General features: G+C 47.7%; 1 protein-coding gene across 6 annotated transcripts in view; it reads right to left on the reverse strand.

Annotated features, from left to right (window-relative positions):
* Positions 1-27,802, reverse strand: part of Tiam1 (TIAM Rac1 associated GEF 1) — a 348,754-nt gene that overhangs the window by 171,330 nt on the left and 149,622 nt on the right. For 4 of the 6 annotated variants that reach the window (XM_039088432.2, XM_063270597.1, XM_039088430.2 and 1 more), the window contains one exon: positions 8,880-9,063. The gene's annotated coding sequence lies outside the window, so the exon portion shown is untranslated. Of the gene's footprint in view, positions 1-4,034; positions 4,053-8,879; positions 9,064-13,854; positions 14,033-27,802 lie in introns of those variants that run through there. The other 2 variants (XM_039088433.2, XM_063270598.1) reach the window with 2 other exon arrangements.

The following is a 27,802-nucleotide window of genomic DNA, read 5'->3' on the forward strand; positions in this document are numbered from 1 at the left end:
CTTCCCTGACATTACTCTGGAAGCTGTACATGCTCGGGATTGGCCGGGACACATTTCAGCATTTGCTGGGCTACCCAGCGAACCCTCGCTCCTCCATCTAGCCATCCCTCCCTAACAACCAAATCTAGGGCTCTTTCTAGGCTCTTTCCATGGTCTGCTCATTTCCGTTAGCACTGTATAATACTCTATAGCATGAGGTAGGTGTCCACCTACTGAAAGACAGCTTGGTCGCCTCCAAGTTTGGGCAATTCTGAGTAAAGCTGCCATGAACCTCGTGTGCGGGGTGGTTTTGCAGAGTGTTTGGTCCGGGAAAGATGCACAGAGAGAAATGCAAAGATTTACCGAGCTTAAGACAAAATGAGCTTCACACTCCCTAGAGAGCCGCCTCTTTCTAAGAACACTTGACAAATTAAATCTGGCAACGAGTCTGGCTTTAGTTTTATACACAGATGAATACGCAAAGCTTTTACCCAAGCACTCCAAGAGGATTTACAAACCCTAAGTGTGACGTGAGATCCAGACACTTTCTTTGGTACCTAGTAAATTAAATGCATCTGCAGAACTCAGGCGTTCATTTCCCTACACGTGACCTGAAAGCAGGCATGAACAGAGGTGGTGTTGAAAGGCAAGCGACGGTGTCCCTTCAAACACACCACCAGGTGGTCAACAAAGATTAGAACAAATTTTTAAGCAGAGACACCTGGAGGTCTCTGAAACTCGGTCCAGAAAATAATCAGGGAAGAAACCAAGTACATCTCAACAACTGACTGCACATTCACGATTAAACAAGAATCAGGCCCAGGCTGATTCAGCGGTAAAGCATTTACCTAGCATCCAAGGGCAAAGGGTCCATCCTTCCAACATCAAAAATAATAGATGGATGGATAGTAGATAGATAGATGATAGATATAGATTGGATGGATGGATGGATGGATGGATGGATGGATGGATGGATGGATAGATAGATAGATATAATCAATCTCTGAGATACAGGCAACTCGGGTCAGATGGGCCAAAATTGGGGGAAAAGTGAACTTCTTCACTCTAAAATAGACAGAATGACTCAGACTGAATTGTTTCATGATCATTAGTCACAGCCGGGATCGGGAGCCTCACCAAGGAAGGAAGGTGGCGGCGATGGTATTTGAGAACATGGTGTCGTGAGGAATGAAGACCAAAAGAAGCTGCTTCATTTCAAAAGGAAAGATTCATTCTTAGAATGGAGGACCCTAAACTATCAGCTGCTCGGGACCGCAAACCCCAGCCATGGGAAGTGGGTTGACAATCCCAAGGCGAGGCATTAGAAGCCTCATCCATGACTGCCCTGTGCCCTAGGGAAGGCTGGCACCAGACAAGAGTGTTTCTCACAGTCCACAGCCCTGGGCTGACCCACACACCCCTGTCTGGGTGGCAGGCAGTGGTGGCAGAATGAGCCCCATCTGCAGCAAGCTCTGCCACTCACGTGACAGAAACAGGAAGCAGGTGATCTGGATTCCACGTCCACCTCCATGCACTCTGGAGGAGCGGGGACCAGTGAACACCTGGGCCTGCCTCGTCCTTTCTTTTAACTGCCAAGTCCCAGTGAAATTGTTAGCCTTGTATAATGTATCCAATTACTGAAGGAAAGCAAGTTACCCACTCTGGTGCTCCCCTCAGCTGGCAAGCAACAAAACAGTGTCTTTTCCCATTCGGGTAATTTCTCTCCTGATGAAAATTACTTCCAGATCCTGTTTTCTGTAGTTTTCGTTTTCAACCTACATGAAACCTCCTAGTCCTAGAGTAGAGAGGAAGGGAAGGAACTCAACATTTTAAACGTCTCACACACACACACACACACACACACACACACACACACACACACACATCAAGTGCAGTCACTGAGCCTGGGTGTGAATAAATAAATAAAAAACCTAAGGTCAAGCCAAGGCTGGGTCTTGACACATTAATGTCCATATATATATATATATATATATATATATATATATATATATATATATATGTAAAACTGCGTGTGGACATTAGTTCTATACGGACACTAGATATATGTGGACATATCGGCCTTAGGTAATGAATGGCTTTTTTGCTGGCTTTCTTGTGAGGTGTAGTGAGCTTTCAACTCACTGTGTAACTCATGCTGTCCTCAAACAGCAATTCTCCTGCCTCTACTGTTAACCCCAGAGTGACTGGATCACTCATAAGCCAACGTATCTCCTAGCATCCGCCATGTTAAGAGACTTTCACCCCACCAATTGGTGAAGTAGTTGGTCAAAACCAGAGGCAGGAAGTGCCCAGGAGGGAAGAATGGGAGTCTCCTGACTTTGCCCTGTCTGTGGAATACTCATTCCCTTGTCACCGAGTAAGCCCCAATCAGAAAACAAGAGTAGTCATTTAACCTAGATGTAAGTAACTAAGTTTATCATAAAACAAGTGAACAAGAGATGGGAGAGGGGCCTAGACAGGAGGAGAGGCTGGCAGGGTGAGAGAGGAAAGGGGCGAATCGGAATCCAAGCCATATCTGTATGGAATTGTCTAACACAGATGGCACAAAGAGAGAAACCACTCTGCCCTGAAGAGTGACTTCAGGCAAAACCAACAGAAACATTGGAATATCAGAAGAAAATGCTCATAGCATTTACTACCAGAGAGCTGTGCAGTAAAACTCCCAAACTCATGTCCCAGAAGGTCACTGCAGAGACATAAACAGAGAGTCCATTGGTTGGACCTGTGTGTCCGACAGCAGAAGGATGGATTTTTAAGATGTGGTATAAGCACAATGGACATTTTTCATTCATAAAGAGGAGCAAAGTCCTTATCACTTGTAGAGAAATGGGAGCAACTGAAAATAATCAACAAATCAAGTTAAACCAGTCTCCCATTTATGGTTCCTAGATTTTACACAGATATGTAAAGTTGTGTGTGTGTATATACGACATGAAACTCCCCTCGGTGAAGAAGCAGACTAGCAGGAGGGGGCAGGATGAGAAAGAAGAGGGTCGGGAAGATGGAGGAATGTGCACACTGTAAGATAAGTACACGCATGAAAATGCCTCCACGTAACTCAGTACCATGCACAATGACTGTACTCAATGAGGAAAACTAAAGTCCACTGGCTTGGATCTTTGGAGAACTATATAGCCTCTCAGGTGAACGTACAGATGAGATTCCTGTAATCACCGAGAGAAAAAAATGAAAGCAGAAATACTGTAATAAAAGTCCATATAGGTTGCCTGTCCCAACTTGAAATAAATACAGGTGTATTCCCCAATTTATAATGGACTCACTTCCCAATTAAACCCATCACTGTAAGGGAAAAACCACACCTCTTCTACCTGACTTACTGAACATCAGAAGTCAGCTGAGCACGGTAGACCATTGCGTGCTTCCCTCGTGACTGGGCTGACTGAGCGGCCTGCCATTCGTCAGTGCTACCCAGCACTGACACAAACACTCTATGCTCTGCACATAAGCGATGCACACCCACATACCATAGAAAGCCCAGGTTCACAACTCCAAATGTGGTCTGCACCCTTGTAAAACCATCCTAGTTCTGAGGCAATTATATTACAGATAAACACTGAACAATAACATCCTTAGTTACCACCCACACCCCACTCCCCACTCCCCCCTCCCCCTTCACCTCCACCCCCTCCACCCCATCTTCAGGCATCACAGTTCACTGGTTAAGATCCTGACTCACCCCATCCGGGACAGAGGGGGAGCTGTGTACCACACATCACTGAATCTCCTGAGGGCACCTCCGAAGGCCACATTCCCAACCATATAATGAATGATTTCTTTTAAAGATTTATTTATTTATTATATATAAGTACACTGTAGCTGTCTTCAGATAACACCAGAAGAGGGCATCGGATCTCATTACAGATGGTTGTGAGCCACCATGTGGTTGCTGGGATTTGAACTCAGGACCTCTGGAAGAGCACTCAGTGCTCTTAACTGCTGAGTCATCTCTCCCACCCATGATTTCTTAAAATAAATGGACTCACCCAAATTTCAACCCACTCAAAAAGACTTACTAGGAAGCACAGCAAACAGATGCCAAATGCATGGACACGATTTGACGCACAAGACTTCTGTAAACACATTAGAAAAGTAACAGTTCTTAGCCCAAGGCTAGAATTCCAGGCCTGGTCACAGGCCACGCTTGGCTTGCACGCAGCCAATGGCAGTATCCTCTCCTGTGCCCTCAAAACCTTAGAGCCTGTAAGGTTGTATGATGTTCAACCCCTGTCAAAACCGAGGTTTCTTTCAGCATTCAGCCGTTACACGCCCTCCCTGTCTGGTTTCTCTTCTTCATTACAGCACTTCCTTTTTCCATCAAAGCTTTTGGCCCTCGTTATACAGATTAATACTGTTTAATCAGCTGGAAACCACACTTATAACCAGGGCTCTGCTCTCCACGGACTACCTGGGATTCCAGGTGCCCTCCCCTGAGCCTAACCCAGGTTTCTGGGAGAGATTTTTTTTTTTCTTTCCAAACCCTGAAAGTAATGACGAGCAGTCCCTCACCTCCCGGAGTCTGGTTCATTCATTCACTGAGAAAATCAAACTCTACAGCACATCAATTAAGGCCCGTGCTCTGTGTTCTCTGGCTCCTTCCCAAGCAAAACACTTCTGTAAATCCCACTCCACTGTCTGGACTTAACATGGACCAGAGCACCCAGCCATTGTAGAGTTTTCCTTCTGTTTACCCACTGTCAAGTGGGTACTTCCCAGGCAGCCTCTCCTCATCCCACAGAGACTGGCTGCAACCACTCTACCCCCACCTAGGCAACCAAATGTGACATCAAAGGAGCTCCGGAATGGCCATCTGTTCCTGCCACGCCAATGTTTATGCAATGTGGGCAGGAGAGAAACAAGACAGAGTTAGTGTCCCAAACGTCCATCTCAAAGCTCCAACGCCCTAAACCATAGAAGCCACAGACCAATGCCACCCAAGGCCTTCCATCCAGATGGTCCCCTTCTTCCTAAGACTAGAAAGTGGTTTGACTTTTCTGGGGGGAAAAGCGAGATCCCTAATTCTGCAGTTTTCCAAATATCATCTACCCACTCTCTGAGACATTCTCAGCCATGGGGTTTCAAGTAACACTTACGTTAACCAATTCACTAAACACTAAAGACCTTGTCAGAAGAGAACAGAACACAAAGACCTCAGAGTTCTAGAGTCACTGTGGCATGGTCATCAAAGGTCCTGTTCCTCTCTAGAATTCATGTGACATTGTCACCAAAGACCCTGCTTCTCTCTAGAGTCAATGAGACATCACCACCAAAGGCCTGTTTCCCTCCACAGTCAGAGACATCATCATCAAAGGCCCTGCTTCCCTCCAGAGTCAATGTGACATCATCATCAAAGGCCCTGGTTCTCTTCAGAGTCAATGTGACATCATCATCAAAGGCCCTGCTTCCCTCCAGAGTCAATGAGACATCACCACCAAAGGCCTGTTTCCCTCCACAGTCAGAGACATCATCATCAAAGGCCCTGCTTCCCTCCAGAGTCAATGTGACATCATCATCATAGGCCCTGCTTCCCTCCAGAGTCAATGTGACATCATCATCAAAGGCCCTGCTTCCCTCCAGAGTCAATGTGACATCATCATCAAAGGCCCTGGTTCTCTTCAGAACAAGTCTGTATGCATGGAGACAGAAGTGAATGGAGATGAGTTCAGTCCAGCTATGTGGGTTTTGTCTCTGGATTCAAAGAAGAAACTCTCACATGCCACAGGAAGGAGGTTCGGTCTCATGGCCTGACCCCCCATCTACATACACATCCAACCAGCTGAGGACTGAGAGCACTTGAGGAAAAATCTTACCTCTGTACAACACAGATAAAACATCTGTCATTGTTCTCTAAATAATAGCGTGTATCAGTTTCATGGCATTTATATGGTGTTAGGCATTAGAGGTTTCCAAATGTAAGTCCACAGGAGCTGGCAGACAGTGCCATGTGTTCTGAGATGCAAAGAAAACATCTTAGAACTCATCTCTCTGCCCTGACTGAGAGCACTTAGCCAGGTACACAGTAGGTGCTCAATGTGTGTAGTTTATTTGTTTCTTTAAAGACGGTGTGTGTGTGTGTGTGTGTGTGTGTGTGTGTGTGTGTGTGTGTGTGTGTGTGTCACTAAGTAGCCGTAGCCAGACTGAAACCTGCTATGTACACCAGGCTGGCTTCAAACTCCCAGAGATCAGCGTGGTTTTGCTGGCATTAGATGTGTGGGCCATGATGCTCCAGCATGCGACCTCTTTCCTTTGGTTTTCTGATTTCCAGGCTGGCCATCCTCCTTACAATGAAGGGCACGCCCAAGAAGCAGAGCATGTCTGGTATGTGGTCCAGACTGCTGTGGACTATGGCTGGCCACCAGATAAAACTCAACACGCCGAGTTCCAACAGATATCTTCCAAACAGGAGGATCGAGCAACAGGCTTGGCAAGTTAATCTCCCCATTTCCATGGAACAGGCCCGAGCACTGGGAGCAAACGGACATTATTCATCACATAAACCTGCTCTGGCTCCCTCGGGGCGGTGGCTGGGCTCTGCACTGGAAGCCAAGGGATGATGCATCCCTCCTTCACTCAGCTGGAGCAGCTGCAGGACACCCTCGGGCTCCGACAAGCGCGGCTCCCTTAGTCTGCCCCTCCCCTCCTTCTCCCTGGCGTTTCCCTCACCTGCAGAACTCAGAGGAAAATGGCACTGCTCTGGATGACTCTGAGCAGGTTTTAGGTAACCTCTAAAGACTTCATAGGTGGGATAGAACCCTAAAGATTTGCAATACAGTTTCGGGGAGGAAGGTATTCAGGAGGAAAAGGGTGGACAGGCAACACTAGGATCTTGGAGTCTAGAGAAGGAAGGCAGCAGGAAGTAGACTTGATCTTGGGGAGAGGCGACAATGGCTGAGCAGAGAGCTAGGGGAGGGTCGCTCCAGGGAGAAATCCTGGCAAGGACACTGTGCCCTGGCACAGTCTTGGAAGACTGAACGGAGAGCAGCATCTCCTGGGGCACTCAAGTAACCCACGCAGCCACAGAGATTCGTGGGAAATCTTAGAAGCTACAGAGGTCTGTCAGGCCTCAGGAAGCAGCTGCCATTCTGGGTCTGATTCATGCAATGGAGAGTTTGAGGGAAAGGACCATCAGCCCCACAGTAGAGGAGCTCCCAAGGGCAAACAGACTCTAGAGCAAGGGACCAGGGCTTGCTCTAGAGTGCACCCAAGCTCTGCCACACCCCAACTTTGTTACTCTAAATAACCAACTTAAGCCAGAGTCGGGACAAATTCATGGTATGGTAGGCCATCCATGGAGGAATAGAAGCCATGGGAAGTCCATGGGGAAGGGTAAGAAGAAACCTGGGTGATGGCTGGGGACATCTTTCTAATAGAAAGCACTCACAAAGAATGATATAAAGGTTTGTGGGGTTCCTGGGTATTTGAACAAAAGGGAGCCAAATCCTCTCAGAGAAGTCCTCCCACAGAAAGAGACTGTCCCAAGGGTAAGGGACAGAAGACAGGCAGAGTGCATTACTACTGAGGACCACGGTTGCTGACATCATCTACCTTTTGAGAAGAGCACATAACCCAATTAGGGTCACACGGGCGTGAGGAAAACCCCCAAGGAGCTTTCTCCCCTCCTCTCGGAGGGGAGGGGCTGGGGCTGGCTCTGGATCTTGGCAGGGGAGGAGCAACCAGCAATACAGGAAGAACAGGTTGTAGCAGGAGCCACCAGGGCAGGCCCCAGAATGCTGGTGGGAAATCTTAGAAGCTGCAGGGGTCAGTCAGGCCTCAGGAAGCAGCTGCCATTTTGGGTCCTATTTTGTTCCAAGCCTGGCACCCACCAGCCATCTTAGCAAAAACTGCTTAAATTAACATTATATAAAAAAAAAATGAATATATGCTGTGCCATCCCCCAGGCTTGGGTAAGTTAGTGAGCAGCAGGCAAACCTGAGAAGAACAACACAGCGACTCACATTGCTCAAAAGTTCCTTTTTTTAAAAAAAAAAAGATGTTTGTTTTGTGTGTATGAGTGTTTTCCCTGGATGTTCGTATACACTGGGTGTGCCAGATGTCTGCAGAGGCCAGAAGAGGGCCTCGGATCCCTTGGAACTCTGTTATGGACATCTGTGAGCTACCACATGAGTGCAGGGAATTGAACCCACGTCCTCTGGAAGAATAGCAGATGTTCTTCTCTATCTGCTCAGCCACTGCTCCATCCGCTCAAAAGTACCACTTGGTGATGATCGTTCTCTCCCAATAAAGACGCATGGGAACTAGAGCGACACCATTGGCCCCAATCACAGAGGGGAAATGGAGGCGTGTGTGACCCTTTCTGTTGGACTTCCAAGGAAGAAAGTTATCTTTCTGAAGCCTTCCTCCTCTAAGTGACTCAGGCATGTTTTAGTCCCAGATCCTTTCTGGTTAAGCCCCAGACGGATCACAAAATGACACTGTCCAGTCTGACCACAGCAGCGACGCCCCCACAAAAGGTCATTCTTCAGGAAGAAGAGGGCTGAGCCTCTCTCATTTAACATGATCCTACAGCGCACACATCGGAACACTGGGTTTCCCCCAGTACTGTCAAATCTGTTCTTTCTTCCCCTTTCCTGCCACCAGATAAGCAGGCCAAAAGGGAAGCAGGGAGCTCAGAGGTAGGAACCTCTAATGTCTCCGGACAACACAGCAGTAGCCTGTGCCCTGAGAATGTGAAGCAGTCACACATTTCAAAGCCTAATGCCAGGTGAGGAGAACAGTGACCTCCATCCCCCAGAGCCAGTCACCAACACCAAACTTTCCGTTGTGTCTGTGCAACACTCCAAAACAATAAAGATGTGAAGGTCGTGGAGGTCAAATGCTTATTCTGCAAACTCCATACTTACCCCAGGCCAAACAGAAGTGCCTTGGTCAGGATCTCCAAAGGTGCCATCGGAAAGGCGCTGTTCAAGTCAAGAGTGAGGGACTGGAATTCAGAACATCATAGTCTTGGGGACTGATGCTCCCTTCCTTTTCCTCGGTCTTCCTTTCAGATCTGGAAAGGTGGGTTTCAATCCACAGTGGTTCTACCTGTCAGAGGAGGTAGAGACTGGGTTTAGACTCATTTTGCATATATTTCAAAAACACGTATAAGGATGATGTTTGCTCCAAGACTGAAACATTCCATTCTGCACAGATGTTCCTTAAGCATAAAGGTAAAGGACTCAAAACAGCTTCAGGAAGGCCCTGAAACTGATCAGATTCACTAGGCCCCTCCCTGTCAGGGTAAGCAGTTAAAAAGAAGATTCCCAGACAATCCAAGCTGCAAAGAAGACTCTGAGACCAGACCAGCTAGCTTCCTGGAAGATGCAGAAACCAGTTGAGCTGCCTGGAAGATTCAGACCAGAGTCACTTGGAAAGGACACTGTCCAACCTGTTGAGCAGCCTGCAGGCTGTGCAGTGTGCTCCAGATTCCCAGCTTTTGTGAGCTGTCACCCATGCCGGGGTGGGCTTTAATGATACAGCTGTCTTTACAGGAGTCATCTCTGCTCCTGTAAGTGACCCCTTATCCATATTCCTGTAAGCACGAATAAAACTCATTGTTTCACCAAGCTGGACTTTGGTGGTGTCAGTATTTGGTTTGTCATGGGAATCTCTATCCAGAGTAAGTAGTTGTGCATGCCTAGTCCTCCCAAAATTCTGCCAGGCAAGGGGACACAAAAAGCACCTCACATGTCACAAACAGTACTTTTGGGCTGAGCACTACATGAATGCTTGGGAAAGCAACTGGTGTTTAAAGAATTCAGGGGACATTTCCAGGCTCTTATTCTACTAGGCACGACAGTGACTGTATCTACCCACCCCAACCTCACTGCTTGTGGAAACACCAGGGTGCCAAATGAAACGCTATGATTAGGAGAAGGCCTCGAATCCTCGCTAAAATATCATGCAAACAAAACTCCCCAAAAGTGGTGATATCTGCTGCCCAGAACTCTCACCAGATAAACACCAAGGTAACTCTAGTTCACATGCACTCATAGAGAGACAAGACATGTGTGAGAAGTCCACCTTCCATTCCTCCCTCCCTCTAGCATCCACTGGAATGAAACAGTACCAGTGGTGGACCGTCTAGCAGAGCAGAGAGGCAGGACCAATTCTCTTCTCTTCGGTGAAGAGAATTTCGCACCTGAAGCGCATCAGTTACAATGTATCCTTGGACACAACAGAGAATGGCTACCCCAGTACAATAATGAAATGAATGTTGCTCCAGCTAGCCATCACTCCCGCCTCACAGACCACCACCACTACCCATCCCGCCGGTCCCCAGGTAGGCCCCTTATAACTCCAGATGCACAAACCACACCATACACTCTCCAGGATCTTATTAGTTGACAAGCCCTAAGAAGATTAAGTGGCTCAGGGTTGGAGGACCTCAAAACCCAATATTTCTTTCTAAAACCCAGGCAGTTGCCTCAGCCTTGAACTCTGGCTCTCCCAGCTCAGCTGGGACCCAAGCATGCTCTCCTCGTCCTGGCTCATTGTGCCACTTCTGTTGAAGAGGAAATGAGAGGAAGGTGGAGAGGAAAAAGAGATGAACGGAAAGTAATAATAATCCCAGGAAGGTGTGGTAAACACTGGAGAGAAGGAATAGGCAATCGTTTTGCCATCACTTAACTAGGAAACTAAGATTAAAATGCGGGACATAGCAAAGGTTTCCCTGGCGATCTACTCACTTCTAAAGAGGAGGGAACAGATCGGGAGAACACGTTATTCTATTCCCAATTCTATTTTATCCATTTCCCTTATTGTGATAGGCAGACAGAGAAAGGTGCTGAGATTGCAAGTATGACAAGAAAGGACTAGAAACAGGAGACACTCAATGAGCTGCCATTCACAAAGAGCCTACTGTGTGCCAAGTCATAGGAGAGGTGTCCTGCATGAAACCTGAAGAGCCTCGGCAACATCCCAGAGTCTCGGGTAGTCTGCGTGTTTACCTCATGAGTGGAGATGTGGACATTCGGAGTTTAAAGCACTATCCTGAGACCTCACAGCTGGCAGAGCCGGAGTCAAAGCCCTTACATCGCCACACGCTCAGAAAGGTTGCTCTAAACTTTAGAATGCTCGGGCTCATGCATTAAATATGAACAGAAATGAAATGTTCCTCCCCAGTCATTACCACAAATTTGTCTACTCTTGCACAAGGTAAATGCGTATTGCCAAGAGGGCTGAGTGCTCGTTCCCACACTCCACATTCAATTACCTCGCAGCCTCATGCACACTCTGGCTGGATGCTTCTAAAACGATTTCACAGGGTGCGCCCTAGTGAATACACAAAACCCACCTTGGAACAATTTGGCCCAATATGTATGATGCTCACAAACAGGAGGTATGCTTTAACAAACAGAAAAACACAATCAACGTCAAAGACACAAAGACAAGTACATAATGTCTTCCTCCTTACAGCAGAGGGACTCAGTTGCTTGTTTTCAAAGGATGTCGTGAAACCTTTTTGACAGCATCCCATAGGCAGGATTGTTTAGATGTACATTTCAATGTTTTTGATTCAGGAAGGAGGTGGGCTTTGTGTCAAGTACAAACCCAAGATGGTTCTTCCAACAGCAATAAAAACTGACAGCATGTTAGTAAGTCTGATTAAGAAGACACACAGGTGCAAGAGTGTGGCTTAGTGGTGTGGCCGTTGCCTATGATATCGTCTATTTAACCCCAGTAAGACACACACACACACACACACACACACACACACACAGAGAGAGAGAGAGAGAGAGAGAGAGAGAGAGAGAGAGAACCAATGCCAAGAAAGAAAAAGAAAACATTTTTACATGTGCCTCAGTCTTTAAAAACAATGTATCCAGTATAACTGCATACCAATATACTTTCAACTTTACAAGAGTTGGGAAACTTCCAATGAAAATTAGTTACTAAAACAAACAATTTCAGTGGTCCTATATATCTGCAATAAACTGTATTCAAAACTATAAAAGTATATAAAACAAACAGCCAAACCAGGAGAGGGAGAGGGAACCCAAAGAAGACTGTGATACAAGAATTGGAGCTTTTCAAGACACTTAGTGGTCCTATAGCAGAATCAACCCCAGTCCCATACACCCCCAGCCTCATACACCCCCATATATCCCCACACATCCCCATACACCCCTGTCCCATATACCCCCATACACCCCAATTCCATACACCCCCATAGACACCTGTCCCATACACCCCCATATATCCCCACACATCCCCATACACCCTCGTCCCGTACACTCCCATATATCCCCATACCTCCCACACATCCCCATACACCCCCATACACCCCCAGTTCCGTACACCCCCATACACCCCTGTCCCATACACCCCCACATATCCCCAGTGAGTCCTTCCTCTGTGACTCACTGCTTCCCCTTTCTCCAACAGTTACTGTTCCACGAATCCCATCCATTACTCAGTGTTGCCCTGGCCATCACAAGACCTGGCTCAGCTGCCTCCTGCAGAGCGACAGACAACAGGTTCCTCAGAAGTAGCTACAACAGCACCATGCACACAGCCACCTACCTACTGGGCTGTTTCTGGAGCCACATTAGAGTGAGCAGGTGTGACAGCTTGGGCTATGCCACCTGTTCTCCCCTGGGACAGGTCTAGTTTGGCTGAAGAGTCCTTTACATGTTGATCTTTATCTTCAAGGAAGTAGAATGTTCCCGGCAGCCTGCTCAGATCCTCAATCCCAGAGTGGAAGACAGTTGAGATGGTCAAGTCATCCCACCCTGACACTAGGAAAATGACCAGATCAGCTAAGAACACCTCCCCATTCCACTCTCTTTAAACTAGGAAAGAACTTATTGCAAAAGGAGAGTTGGTGGCAAACCTGAGAGCCAGCCATCTCGTCACCTTTCTTTTTATAAAAGTAAGTTCATGATTAGCTAATAACAAACATACAAAGTCCTGGCTCCAAATGCACCAAATCACTGCTGAGATCTGAAATATGCAAAACAGGTATGTCCGCCTCAAAACTTCCTTCTGACTTCACACATCAATCAAAAACCACACACCCAGGAAAGCCTGCTGAAAACAAAAATCAGGACATTGGGGGAGGGAAGGGGGGTGGGGGGCGAGTTCATGCTTTACTAGTATATTGTCTCTTACAAAGACCCCAATCCTGGTACCACCGTCCATCCAAACTTCCTCTCTTCACCGCACCCAAAATTCGATTAGGCAATGAATCAGATCAACCAGCTGCGGCAGAAAAGCTCACATCAAAAAAGAAGTTCCAGAGTTCTCCCTCACCTCCCCGTGGCAAAGACGCTTTAAACTCAGGCTAACCTAAATGCAAAACTAGTAGAAAACCGGAGACTTCCAGATCCTCATTCCATAATTCCCATCCAGGTGTTGGCCCGGAGTCACAACTCCAGAATATCCCCCAAGGAAACCAGCCTAGAATCCCAGACCTCTCCAAGGGCATTCGCTCCACCCACCACCCACCACCCACCCCTACCCCAAACACAGCCTAATTGCCCGAGGCGCTCACAGCAGGGTGGGTCTCAGGCAGGAAGCGTCTTTGGTGGGTGTCAAGATCAGTCTCACTGTCTCTTTCCCGTTTCCCATACAATGATCCTCGCTAGGGCAAGAGAGAGATTGATGAAGTTCTCGAGCCAGAACCCCTTTTCCCGGGGGTCAGAACCCGCGTGGCAGCCTGCTTCCCACAGCACAACTTAGAAGCGCAGCAGCGCTCTGGCCATTCAGTCTCCCGGCATCAGACCGCTCCGGGGCTCCCACCCATCCTCAGCACAGCCTCACTCAGCAGCTTTCCCGGGGCACCCAGCACCAGAAGATTGCGGGTGGAAAATGGATCGAATTTTCGAAGCTCACCCGCGGATCAACGAGGCGCACACTCCCGACTCCCGTTCCATCTCTCCAACTTCCAGTAACTGAAATCAGGAAGCAGTAGCCTTCCCCGCTGCCGGCGAGGGAGTGGGTGTAACTTGCGAAGTTTCGTGCTATGATGAATCTGGTCATTTGGGTGTGTTGGAGAGGGCCCAGGGCGGCGGCGGCAGCGGCGGCGGCTCCTCCCCCCTCCCTCTCTCTCTCTCCTCCCTCCCTCTCTCTCCTCCCTCTCCTCCTCCCCTTCCCCTCCCCCTCCTCCTCCCCCTCCTCCCCCTCCTCCTCCCCCCTCCCCGCCCCTTTCTTCAATTAAATTCTTGCCTTTGGCGTTCCTTTGCCTAGCTGAGGACTCTGGCTGGCTGTCATTTAGTCCCAGCACTCTGCCACATCCTAGAAATTTCTTCCTATAGGGTCTTAACTATTTTACAAATGAAACTGAGCTCTCTGCACAGAGCATGTGCTCCTGTTTGCTGTCACCTACACATAGCCATACCTTGGCTTCACATACAGGCTAACTACACCCCCTTACCTACTCCCCCAGGAGCAGAACCCGGGATAGTTTGCTAGACAGAGACACAATTCCGAAACGTTTGTTTAAAGGTAGAAATCAGATAAGGGAGAAAGGGAAAAACAAAAACAAAACCAAAAAACTTTTCTAAAAATCAATGCTAACGGCTAACACAGTGCAGGCTATCCAGAAAATCCCCCAGAAGCTCTTCTCTCTTGCTGGTCCTCTAAACAGAAAACTGCCATGTTTGATTCCCGTGAACAACATTTACAGGACAGTTTCTAAAACCTGCAGAGGAAACCTGCTAACTTCATTCTCCCGCACTCTGAAGAGCAACACTCTTTTCCTGGCTCCCCGTTGGTTTCCAAACATTAGTTTCATTAAATAAAACTTCTAATGGCCAGTGATAAAAAGAAGCCTCAGGTGGCTGGTCAGAAGGAAGGAAGCAATCACAGTGTAGCAAGCCAGGGGTCTGCAGCACAAACCAGACGGCGTCTATGAAATGGTTGGAGCAGTCATGGATGAAATTGACACATGAATAAAGCATTACCATTGCATAAGGTTGCTAGCTGTACCAAAAGTCAAAGATATTGGGGCTGGAGGGATGGCTCAGCGGTTAAGAGCACTAACTCCTGAGTTCAATTCCCAGCAACTTCATGGTGGCTCACAAACTTCTGTCATGGGATCTGATGCCGCCCTCTGGTGTGTCTGAAGACAGCTACAGTGTACTCATATAAATGATAAATAAAGGGGGGGGTCAAAAATTTGATCCCACCCCAATGCAAGGGATTTTCCTCAAATACATGGATCACAAAAATAGAAATACAATAATTATTAAAGGGATCATAATGACTCAAACACCAACCAGAGTTACAGGCTGGAAGGAGGGAAGGAAATCTTTGGGGCTGGGAAATTGGCTTGGCTGGTAAGAAATGGTCTACAGGGTTTGCCAGGCAGACATGAGGAGCTGAATAAGCCCCGCCCCTCGGGGAAAAAAAAATCCAGAATATCCAGGTACACTGCCACTGGCCACTAACCTTAGTATTGTAGAGGCAAGAATGGGGGATCCCCTGGAATTGCTGACCAGCAGAGGTGACTGTGAGCCCCAAGGTCAGTGATATATAAAGTGGAGAATGACTGAAGAGACATCTGAGGTCAGCTTCTAAATGTACATGTTCACACGTGTACACACACACACACACACACACACACACACACACACGGGCACACAAAAGCAATATAACTCCCAGAGAAACAGTGATCAGAGTTAGTGTGGCGGAAACCATGAGCTTTAAACATGACAGATACATGCCCACACACATAAACAGAAGAAAGACGTGTTGGGCCAATCTTATGATCCTGGTAATCTGCACAGAGGTTGGCATAAGACAACTAAGGAAGAAAACAAACTTCACGGAGCCCACGCATAGATCTGAAGGAGCACAATGACGTGCTTACATGGAGCAGGATCCTAAGTCACAGTCCATCACACTGCAGAGAATATTTGTAAGCAAGTAGATGCTTTCTGTCTTCCCAACTTGGGACAAGGGTCTACTAGGAAGAATATGGGATGCTGCCAGAGAGCTTACAACATACAGGGCAGCCCCCATAACAAAGGATCCAGCCAGCCATGAGAGCCCACAGCGCTGACCTAAGAGAGCCGAAGACAGTTGCTGTCTACTGTGTACTGTTTCGCCCACCCCTGTGGTATCATCAGTATTACAATCTCCAGGAATATCGTCCTCCTGTTTTTGAACCCATTAGCATTTGATGGCTGAGAGAGATTAGGCAGAAGTGGGGAGCCAGGTCAGCAACAAGAAGGCCCTTGCTGTGAGGGTGCAGACTCAGCGTGCATAGGCGTGCAAGGTTGATGAATAACTGAACTGGGGTGGAAAATTCTAAAGGGCTGAGGATAAGATGGTCAAAGTGAGGGTACCAGCTTTAGGATGATAGCTAGCCCTGCTGGGAGGAAGAGTCAGGCTATACACTGAGACATGTGGCATCACAGAGACAGCAAACTAAGTATCCATCAGCCATCTCAGTAGTATCCATCAGCCATCCCAGTATTGGCAAGCACAAGCCTCAGACAAAACAGGAAGGGTGTTTAATCTTCCTCCCGTTTTATCAGAGAGAATGTGACAAATAACTAACGGGTAAGAATGAGCTCCATGGTCCACGTGGCAAACACATCGCTCCCTAAGAAGTTTCTTCAAGTTTTATCTTATTCCCAGTTCCGGGTGATTAATAGATCCGCCACCTCCTGCATCTCACTTACTAGTAAACATTCAACTCCCTGCTGTCCAGCTCTCTTGAAGGATACAGTGTATCATTGACTACTGTCTGCTGTGCCCCAGATTCTTGAACTAGATGTAGCTTTACATGCACCCTCTGGCCAGTCTCTCCCTCCCGGCCCGCCAGTCTTTCTCTAGCCTCCGTTATCATACTATCTGTCCCAGTGTGAACAAGAATGTCCCCCACATCTACTCCTGCATCCCAATACTGGGGTCCCAGCTGGTGGCACGATTCAGGGAGGTGGCAGAGTGCCTGAAGGACGGGTATCACAGGAGGCAGGCTTCAAGGTTTTGTAGCCTCACCTACTTCCAGTTCACTCTCTCTGCTTCGTGCTTTTAGCTAAGGATGTGATCTTGGCTTCCTGATGCGGCTACCTTCTTTCACCTCCCTGACCCCCCCAGTGAAGGACTCTTCATTCTCTACAACTGTAAGCCATAGGAATTGCTTTGGCCATGGTGTTTCACCACAGCAACAGAAAGTCAGTAACACGGGGAGGTTAAGGGGCCTTTGCGGGAGGCAGTGTTTTGGAGGAAATGTCACCAAAGGTGGACTTTATTTCCTGTGTGTGGATAAAGATGTGATCTACCAGCTTCCTGCTCCTTCCTGGAATCTCACCTACCGTTATACAATCTAACCTTCTGTAACCAAAAAACAAACTCTCCTCCATGAGTCCTTGCTCCACGGAGTTGGTTTCAAAGCAGTGGAAAGTAAGTAGCACTCCACCCTAAGAAGTGTGTGCTTTAACTCTTGGATCCCACAGACTTTCAGTTCTTCCTTCTGAGATCATTTAATTTCTCCCTGGAAGGAGAGAAAAGAATGGTGGCATTTGTCTGGTGTTTTACCCAGTTCTTCCCAGGAGATGGCTGGCTCAGTTTTGAATTCCCCTGAAGCCATACCAGGTGAATTTATGCTACATTGGACTGAGTCAGCTCCCATCCCCCTCCCTGTACCTTAGGTCTGAAAGTGGAGTTCCCTATGGCTGTTTCTGGAGACCACTAGAGAGACTCCTTGAAGTCTCGTCTGAAACATCCCATGAGGATATAATTAGCACCTAGCACCTGCTGTTGTCGTTTAGTGCCTGGAAATTTTCAAAAGACCTGGGTGATTCAGGGAAACCCACCAACATCTGAACAGAGAAGCCTCCAGGCTGAGTGGCCCTTTCAGAAGAATATCACTTCTCACCAAAACATGTCCTCCTGAGGCTGAAGGGCCGTTCAGGGTGAGCCAAGCTGGAGGATCCACCACACATCAGACCAATGATCTGCCCTCTTCAACTTCCCAGCATTTTAACCCAAAATTTAAAATACACAGGTTTTTTTTCTTCTCTCATAAAAAGTCTTATGCATTTAGGAACAAAAAATAAAAATGTAGTTATGAACCAGAACCGAAGCAATAGACTTGGGCATAAATATACAGTATTTCAGAGCCAAAGAAACGTGTCCAGTAGAGGGAGCACCGAGTAGTCCTCAAAAGTTTCTCCAGATCAGGATCTCCATGGGGATGATGCTAACTGATCCAAGTTACAAAAATACTCTGGTATTAATGAAAACACCCCTGTAAGATATTTTTGAAACATGAGAACTTTGGCGCCCATAAAAGACTTCCGAATATCAACTGGATGTTGCCACAAGCGCCAGCACAATAAAAATGGTAGAAAACCACATTTAGAACGTGGAGAGATACCCAGAAAATGTTCACCCTCTCTGTCAGTTAAATTCATTAATACCCAGCTGTCTGTGGCACTGTGTGTGTGTGTGTGTGTGTGTGTGTGTGTGTGTGTGTGTGTGTGTGTGTAATTCTAGCAGGTTATAGTCCAAGGCTGGAGGATTGTGATTTCCAGCCACCACAAAGTAGACAGCAAGACTGAAAAAAGAAAAAAAAAAAAACAAAAAAACAAAAAAAACAGGAAAGGAAAAGCAACCATGTTGAGGTTTACTCATGCCTCACCCTGCCAAAAATTAGTCAGCTTGGTCTTTGGCTTGCTTTTGCACACATTAGGTTTCTAAGAGTTGACTTTAAATATGTCTGTCCTGTTTAATGAAACAATGTCATCTGTAGGCCACTGCCCTCTAGATTTGTCTTTAGGAGATCAGGAATTTAGCCAGCTTCCCCCACAATGCCACGATTCATGGAGGTGACGTCCACAGCCTGCGTGTTGATGCCTGCCTCGATGTTTACATCCACAGCAAGTAACTCAAGTAGAGAGCTGGGGGTGGGCCCCAAATACAGAGTCAAAGGTGTTCACACGGACCTTCTCAGTACCTAACAACTGCCTGTCTGCAGTGAGGCCGGAGAGCAGTGACCACCTCTTCGAGTTAGGTGACACCCAACGAGGGTGTTGGGTAACGGCCAGTATTTACAGTCCTAAATACGCATCTCCTCAATCCAGTGGGACCACCATAGAAGATGAGCAAACGCCATGCAAAGGTGTCCTGTGGCTAGTTACGGACGAACCATCAAAAGCAATCGTTTATATCCGAAACTGATCCGAAAGCTAAATACTAATTTGTGCCTCCAGCTCTCATGCTGGATGGTCTGAGGATCTGCTTGGGAATAGGGAATGTTTCCGAGCCCTTAACTTAGTCCAGAAGAGGCCTTCCTCCTCTCTGAGAGATGGCTGGGTTTCCTCGCCCTAGCAGGCAGTGTCTTATGGCACAGGTACTGGTTACATCTCATTTGAGAGAATATTCACAGCCTCACATTAAACCCTGTGCAACCTGACTTAGCAACTGCTTACAGCAGTCTCTCTCTCTCTCTCTCTCTCTCTCTCTCTCTCTCTCTCTCTCTCTCAACTGATTGCTTGATAAAGATGTGGGGCTTTTCTCACAAAATGTAACATCAAAGGAAGAGGCCAAGAAGACACTAATGGCATTTAATGCTACCTCCAGAGTGCCCTGCTGGGATGGCGTGGGCAGTTCCCCGGAACTCAAGGCTTCAATTTTCTCAGCAATCAGAATCACGATGTCCAATTTACTCTTTTCCGTACCCCTAGTTCTATCTCCCAATTATATTTTTTCTATGATTTGAAAACTCCAGTTTCTGTCACTACCTCAGTTTAGATTTCCTCACAGAAGAACCAATTTTAACACGCCAAAAATGAAAAGTTTCAGACTTGCTGATAGCCCACATAGTATCTGTAACATGAAGGGTGGCAGGGGAAAGACAGGAAAGGCAAGGTGGGGGAAAGAACCCAAGATCCCCTAGTGACCGTAGGACGACATATGGGACCAGATGCCGTCCTGCCCACGTGCAAGCAGTGGGCCTGTGGATTCCAAGGCTGCTCCGCGATTTTCACAGGAGGTGCATGTGGTTTGTGGAGGCAGAGCATCTGGGTTTTCCCTGGTGTGGGATCTTTCAGATACCTCTCTGCTCAGAAGTAATAAGCGATAACCACTGTCACCAGTGCTGAGAGGAAGATACCATAGAGGAACCAAAGGACTCCTCTTCCGGGAGGGACGGAGTTTCCCATCAACACAGACTCTTGGGAAAGGTGGCTGGGAGAATTCCCACTGGGGAGGGCACACTAGAAGAGGCAAGGGCATGAAAGACACTTGCTCCAGTCCAGGCTGCAGTCACAAACAGGTACGTGCCAGAGACAGCCATGCTTCCCCTTCAGGGAAATGAGGGGAGGGGCTGTGGACAACTATTGGCAATGAACCCATGGATTTATGGGGTTACAGGGCGACTGCCTGATATTCTCTAAGTGGTAAGGAACATCAATACGTCCAGATCAGTTTTAGTCATGCAATAACCTGTACCTCAGGCCACCTCAGTGCTCGCAGTGTGTCCATGTGAACAGAACAGCTTTGACCACGGCTGTTGGCTGGATAGGGGGTGAGGGCACTTACAAGACTTGGGGCTGAAAACAAGAGTTGGTTAAGTCCTCCCAGAAAGCCCCTAGTGTGAGGCAGCAACAAGGACAGCTTTGCAGGAGAGCTACGGAGCCCCCCTACACACACACACACACACACACACACACACACACACACACACACACACTGAACGACTCAAACGTATTTGTATTTGTTACATACGTATATGTATGTCATGGACTAGAATAGTTCTCAACTTGCTTTATAGTAAATACTAAGTATCATCTCATATCCTCCAAACTAGACACACTGCAGGGTACTACAGGAAAAGGAGATGGGACTCAGTAATGTTGAATAAGGAAGGAGAAACCAAGCCCCAGAGAAGGCAGGAACGAAAAGGACCACATCCTGAGGTCTGTGTGCGACACCTGACACTTTGCGGAGTTCTTGGGTAATCAATTAAAATTAGTCAGCCTCATAAATAATAGCTACAAACTGCACTAATGAAAGCGCACCGGTCTCTCCCTCTCGTCTAGGAGAGTAGCTTTTAGCATCCCTAGAAGGCCTCACCACCATTTCCTCTGAAGCCAGTTCTTTCCAACCAGGAAACACGCCATCTCAGATATAAGACAGATACACACCGGGTCCCAGGTCCAGGTTTGAGAGAGGGAACAGGGAATCTTGTCCATTCATCACAAGGTCAGACAGAGTGCGACGCTTGCTTAGGCCCTCAGAGAAAAGGCAACGGCAACTTCGCCCAGACCATCTAGTGAAGTTCGCAGCATGCTCCAGCACTCAGGGCACCAGCATAAAATGCTTTTCCACAAAGTGACTGTTATAAGCACCACATGCATATAGAAGTTGGGGCTCCAGCATAGTGCAGGGGGAAAAGTAATATTCACTCAGCAACTCCAGAATTCATAAGCAGAGCATGACAAGAAGTGGGTGCACAAGAAATGTCTTGGTCCAGCCATAGACAGGCGAGAAGCCGGGCACCCAGGAGAGGAGGCGCTCAATCAGGATGGCTGAAGTCATCTGACTCACCAGTTGCCAGCATCCTCCCAGATAACTACTGTGGAAGACTCAGCCAGGTGGCAAGGAAGCCTGCTGGGGACACTGGACAGAGGCACGCAAACCAAGGAATCATGACAGCAAACTTGTTACAGACAGAGCTTTCCCTAGGTCCTACCATGGGACTAAAAACTGCCTCTGAACCACCGCAGAGCATCGCCGCTTACACTTGATCATGAATATCGGCCCAAAGGTGGGATCAATCCAGGCACCCACAGTCAGGAAAGCCGATAAGCAAAACATAGCTTATGTATTGGAAGGCTGACACTCTTAACAACATCAATGGCCCTTAGTTATCTTAAAGAAAATACAAAAAGGGGCTGGGGATTTAGCTCAGTGGTAGAGCGCTTACCTAGGAAGCGCAAGGCCCTGGGTTCGGTCCCCAGCTCCAAAAAAAAAAAAAAAAAAAAAAGCGTTAAAAAAAAAAGAGAATAAAGAAAATACAAAAAGATGCAAAAGAACAGACACTATACCATTCCCACACAGAAAAGTCTTGGGCATAGATAGCATGCGGTGGTCTGTGTGAGAATGGCTACCACAGGCTCTTGTGTTCACTGCTTGGTCCCTACTTGGAAGGACTGTTCTGGGAAGGCTTAGCAGGGGTGGCCCTGTTGGTGGAGTTGTGTTTCAAAAAGCCCACCTCAGATCTAGTCTGTAGTTCTCTGCCTCCAACTTTCGGATAAGGCATAAGCTCTTGGCTACTGTCCCAGTGCCATGCCGGCTTGCGGTCGGCATGCTCCGCACCATGATGGTCGTAGACTAACCCTCTGAGACGGTGCGTGAGCCTCCAATTAAATTCTTTGTCTTTTAATTTGCGAGGTCATGATGTCTCTTCACAGTAATAAGACAGTCAAACTGAGACAAGCAGCAATGGCTGACAACATTAAATGTGTAATTCATGTCATTGAATTATACATTATATATTTAAAACATTAGAATAGCAGTGACTGTGTTAAACAGATTTAAGATTTTATAATTTTATGAAAAGTGAAAAATGATTTGGTTCAGGTGTGCATGGTTTTCCAAGCACTACTGACTGCTGAAATGCAGGGGAGCAGGGCTCTGCAGAGCGCAGCCCCGCCTTACTTCTGCCGGGTTCGTTCACATCGCCTTAGTCTTCACCTCCACCTCACACCCTGAGATGGGACAAAAGAGGCATGCCCTGTGGCAGTGGGCCAGGTGTCAGGTCGAACAGAGCATATTTCATGTGGCCTTCAGCCCAACAACCCTTGTGAAGCCCAAATTTCAAAGATGGAGGAACCAGAATGGGTTGTTTGTGAGGGATCAGAGTGAGAGAACATGTTCAGACCACACTGGGGCCCTCTTAACAGCTGTGGCCAGAGGGGCAAAGACACAGAAAATCCCAGGCAGCGTAAGTGGGAGTTCTGGACAGCACGAGACTCTCAGGTCCTCACCTGTATAACCGGGGCACAACAATACCAATGCTTCGCTCTGAGTTGGCGTGAGATCGTTTCAATGATGAAGGGCATCCTGACCACTTTCTCCTCTACATCCTGGTCTGTACCTGGTCCTCGGGACTAATTCAACACAAACTTTTGGTGACTAGACCCATTTTACAGAGATTAAAACACAGAAAGGCTCAGTGAAGGAGGGATTGGGTCTGGAATTCTAACCTAGCCTTTGTGAAGCTGGAATCCAGCCCTCCCCAGCCCCACCACTGCATGTGGGTGACCGACTACCCTGCCATCACGGATGGTGGTATTGTCATAACACAGGTGTTTCCCTTTTACGGTCCTCCCCTTTTGTGGCATTATCTTTAGGTTCTAAGTTTACGAGTCAGCGCGGACCTCCCAAAGCCTGTGTTTCCCGGACCTCATCCACCTCTCAAGGCCAGACGCAGCCTGTGGGAAACGTGTGCCAGTGTTTGTCACAAAGCCCCGTAACGTGAATCATCACGGCGTCTAACAGAGATGCGTGGAGAAGATATGGATCCTGAGCAAATGGAGTTGGGTAATGAGCAAGTCTGTGAGTAATCCACGGGCAGGACGTGTATGAATGTGTTCCCTGAGCCGGTTCAGTAAAGCGAGGTCTGCAAGGACCAGGTCACCGGCTGGCCTGTCACGGTGGGTCAGTAGGTGGCTACTTTATACTGACCGATTTGTAACAACGGCCTCAAGCAGTGATGCTGTGTTTCCTATGTGAGATGAGCAGAATGGCTATTCAGCCATCTCATACTCTCTCAAACTTCCCAGAGAAACGAGGCAGGAGACCCACATGAACACTGGTGGTCTCCCATTCCTTGTGCAGGTCCTGGGAGTTACCCATCCCATACGCCATGACGTAGACCCTACCAGGACATTGACAAACATTTTATGGCATCATCTGAACCGCCAAAGCTAGCCTCCATCCCCCAGTGTGTGGTCGCTCAGAGGAAAGATGTCTCACTTAGGGGCCCCAGCGCTGCCTGATTGTCAGTATCTGACTTTTACTCTCAGCTGCCAAGCAGCCACACACCTTGCTGAAGCTTGAACTTGTTATTCAGACCTCAGCGTTCTCAGAGCCCGGCACCTGGGAACCTTTGTTCTTTTCCCGGCCACAGATGAACTCAGCCCATTAAAGAACAGCTGTAACCTTTACATGTGTAACTTTCCACTGGCAAAACTGAGTCAGATCAGCTGCTCTGAGGTCAGCTGCCTCCTAGAGAAATAACCAGCAGCCACTGCTCCCTCAAACCCCATCTCCCCAACTCCCCACAGAAATCACGGGTAGCTGTTCGCAGGCTGCCCGTTTCTACTTTGCTAGATTCATACAGGCTCGAGGCTGCTGCAGTGACCAAAATGATATCCCTGGCCTTCGGCGTTAATTTGGGGTTTTGTTTGCCTAAGGACATGCCACCAACTAGATCAACCTCCCATGGAGACTTGCTCCTGCCTGCACAGATATCTGACGCCAAACATCAGACCTTTGCTCAAAGACAACTCTAATTCCCACCATGTCTTCTTTCTTTATGCTTTCTTTCTTTTTTTTTTTCTTTTCTTTTTTTTCCGGAGCTGGGGACCGAACCCAGGGCCTTGCGCTTCCTAGGCAAGCACTCTACCACTGAGCTAAATCCCCGACCCAAGTCTGCCTCTTATAATGGGATCCAAAGGCAGGTCTTCTGCAAGAGGGGTGTGTGCTCTCAGCGACTGAGTCATCTCCCCGGCCTCTAAGTCAGTTTCTGAAGGAAGAATATGTAGCTTTGAAGACATGACCACCAGTGTGAAGATTGTTCGGGTTGGGGTCTTGTCTCTTCAGAGTTCTATAAGCTGGGCAGGCAGATGGCTTTCAAACAGCAAAACCTTAGACTCTTTAATGTCTGAAAGCTGAGATGCCCAAGATAAAGGTGCTGGCAGAATCCATGGTGAGGGCCCACTTCCTCCTAGACTTCTGTGTCTGCATTTGGTGGAAAGACCCAAGGCATGGGTCACGAGGCCTAGCCTAAGTCTTGTGGTCTCTGCTGTCATGAACTAACCACTCCATTGCCTACGCTTTCAAGATGTGAATTTTGAGGGTGCATGGATATCAAATCTCACGGAATGTCACGTGGGAATGTGGGGCCGCTGAGCAGAAGCTGGGGTGCACGTTACAGGAACTCCCAGCATAGTTTTCTCACTCTGATTTCAAGCTATGCTCTTCAAATCTCCAACATGCCACGCCTTGGAAAATGCTCGGCATGTGTTCTGATGCATGCTGGGAACCCTTCAGGTTTAGGTGATGCTTCGGTGCTGCGGACTGCTCATCCTCGTCCCCGTCCTCGTCCCCGTCCATTCCGTCCTTGCTGTGTCTGCTTCTGATGGAACTGGCTGCAGTGGTTACAGGAGAGACTTCAGGCTTGGATGTTTTGGGCCGTGTTCCCAATGTGGAGTGGCTGCCAGGTGGTAGTCAGTCATTTACTGAGGGTCTGCCAGGGAACAAGCGTTTGTGTAGGCACCACCGTGAGCACAAGTGTCAGGAGTAGTGGTCATCGCAGAGCTTTCAGTCTAGGGGTGTGTGTGTGTGTGTGTGTGTGTGTGATAAATAAACAAATACGGCCAAACTATAAAATGTTTATAGTGTGTTACGTATTTTAAGAAAGCATAAAGAGGGGCTGGGGAAAAAAAAAAAAGAGGCAGACTTGTCTTCAAAGACAGCTAGTGGGCCAGGGGCTTGCATTCTATAGACCTTCCCTATCTCGTTAAACACTTGTGGTACTCGCCTATCTACCCAAAGCCTGAGTCCTAGACTTGACTCTTTATTATATCTCTCCCCTTTGGACTTTCAACAACTCTCCTCAGATTGATGATGATCTCAGAAGAGAGTTTCTTAGCAACTTAGAGAAGGACTCGGGTAAGCATCTCAGTGAGTAGGTAACTGTGTGTGGAACAAGGTAAGTAAGGAAAGTTACAATGAGGGATTGAGGGATGAAGTATTTCCTTGGTAGTTGGGACATCCAGGAGACTGGCTGTATGAGAATAACTGAGCACAGTGAGTTGGGAGCCCTGACACACAGGCCTAGAGGTGCTGATGCAGCCTCATGCACCTCGGTGGCAGTCCCTTTGACCTAGTCAGGGCTTCGTACCAACCCGCTTGGTGCCGAGAAGTGTCAGACGGACACCACCCTGCAAGGAAATTGCTCATGGATGAGCAAAGCAGTTGACTTGGAGTAAAAAAAGCCTTCCATCCTAGAAATGGGTGGAGGTGAGGGTTGACACTCTAAAGGACTGTCATATCTGAAAGTAGGGATGGGAAATGTCCCACCCCCAAGATCTCTAGGAAAAATAAAAGTAAGACTGAAATTCCCTCTGGTAAGCCCCTAGGACTCATGCTTAACTACTGGAAGGATAATGAGACAATACACAAAAATAAAAACCTGGGACGTACTGTTACTTCATATAGATCCCCAGCCTGAAGACTTGGGTCCAATGAGGACTGACCCGCCAGCTCTTAACTTTACATCTTAATAAAAAGAGTCCTGTTTCTCAGGAAGAGACTGGCTGGGCTATCTTCTTAGCAAAGACCCATGCTCCTTTATCCCACAAAAAGAGAATAGACATCAAACAATGAGAGAAGGATCTTCAATGCCTTCCCTTTCTTCCTGCCCCCAGAGAAAATGCTCCGACTGGTTTTCCCCTCGTGGAGGTCTCTCTCGGGGCCAGTGGCAACTGAGTTTGTCAGTGACGCTGGGACTAACGCTGGGGTCAGAATCCTGAAGATCCTAAAGCTCTCCTCCCGGAAGTGCAGCTGCTGGTGAGCCCTGTATGACCTCCAAGCCAACTCAAATGATGTGACGCCTTTCCTTCTCTCCTCCATTCCTGTCCTCAGGGCAGCCATTGAGGTCTATAACTTGTCTTCCCTGAGGTGGGGGAGAGGGGTCTTTAAAACTCTAATAAATGTCTCTAGGGAACCCAAGAGGAAACCTGATTTCCCATGTTTCCTATGGTGAGCATGACGGGACAACAAACTTCCAGTAATATATTTGCTGACATGCACAAGGACACACCAAAGCATCTCTGAAGAGAAATGCTTGCTACGGGGCCATAAGCTTACTCGGTGCTCTGGGTCCCTGGAAGAAGCAGGAAACAAGAAGGGCATCCTTTTGTCCCCTCTCTCTCGTGTTTTAGTGGCTGACAGCTGGGTGGTCGGAGCTACACAGTGCTAAGTTTAGTGCCTTGTGTTCTCTCCCTCAGAGAACATGGAAGATTTTGGATCAGGTTTTCAGGAAGTGACAAAAGACAGCTGCTCAGAGCCATCAGGTCTGACACTGCTTCAGATCACATGGTCCCCAAGCAGTTGCTTTTCGTGATTGGGTTAAAGCACTACCCAAGGCTGCCAAGGCATTAAGTTAGAATTGACAACTTTCTAACAGGTTGGTTTCTAAGACTTCCACCCGACACAGAAAGTCAGAAGTCTGTGTGATCTCAGCCTATTCCATGGTGAACAAGTGGTGCCCAGATCACTTCTCCTTACTCCGTTGTTGTTTAGAGAAAAGGGACGTTGTCCACATTTAACCTGTGAGATTTAGGGGTTGTGTTCTGATGGGGGAGGCTTTGTGTCCATCTTGGTTGGTGACTTCATCAAGATAAAGGCCATGGGACTTTCTTACCATCTTGGTCAAAGCAACCGCATAGCATCAAAATGGTGGCACTCCTGAAATTTCCTACTACCATCAGGCCCTCAGAAGATCACAGCACCCTTAGGTTTTCCTGATATTTAGTTCTCCCTCTCAAACCATCCCACTCCCCACCCATCATGAATTAGCCAATCACGTCAGCCA

The sequence above is a fragment of the Rattus norvegicus genome, chromosome 11 (assembly GCF_036323735.1).
Source record: "Rattus norvegicus strain BN/NHsdMcwi chromosome 11, GRCr8, whole genome shotgun sequence".
NCBI lineage: Eukaryota > Metazoa > Chordata > Mammalia > Rodentia > Muridae > Rattus > Rattus norvegicus.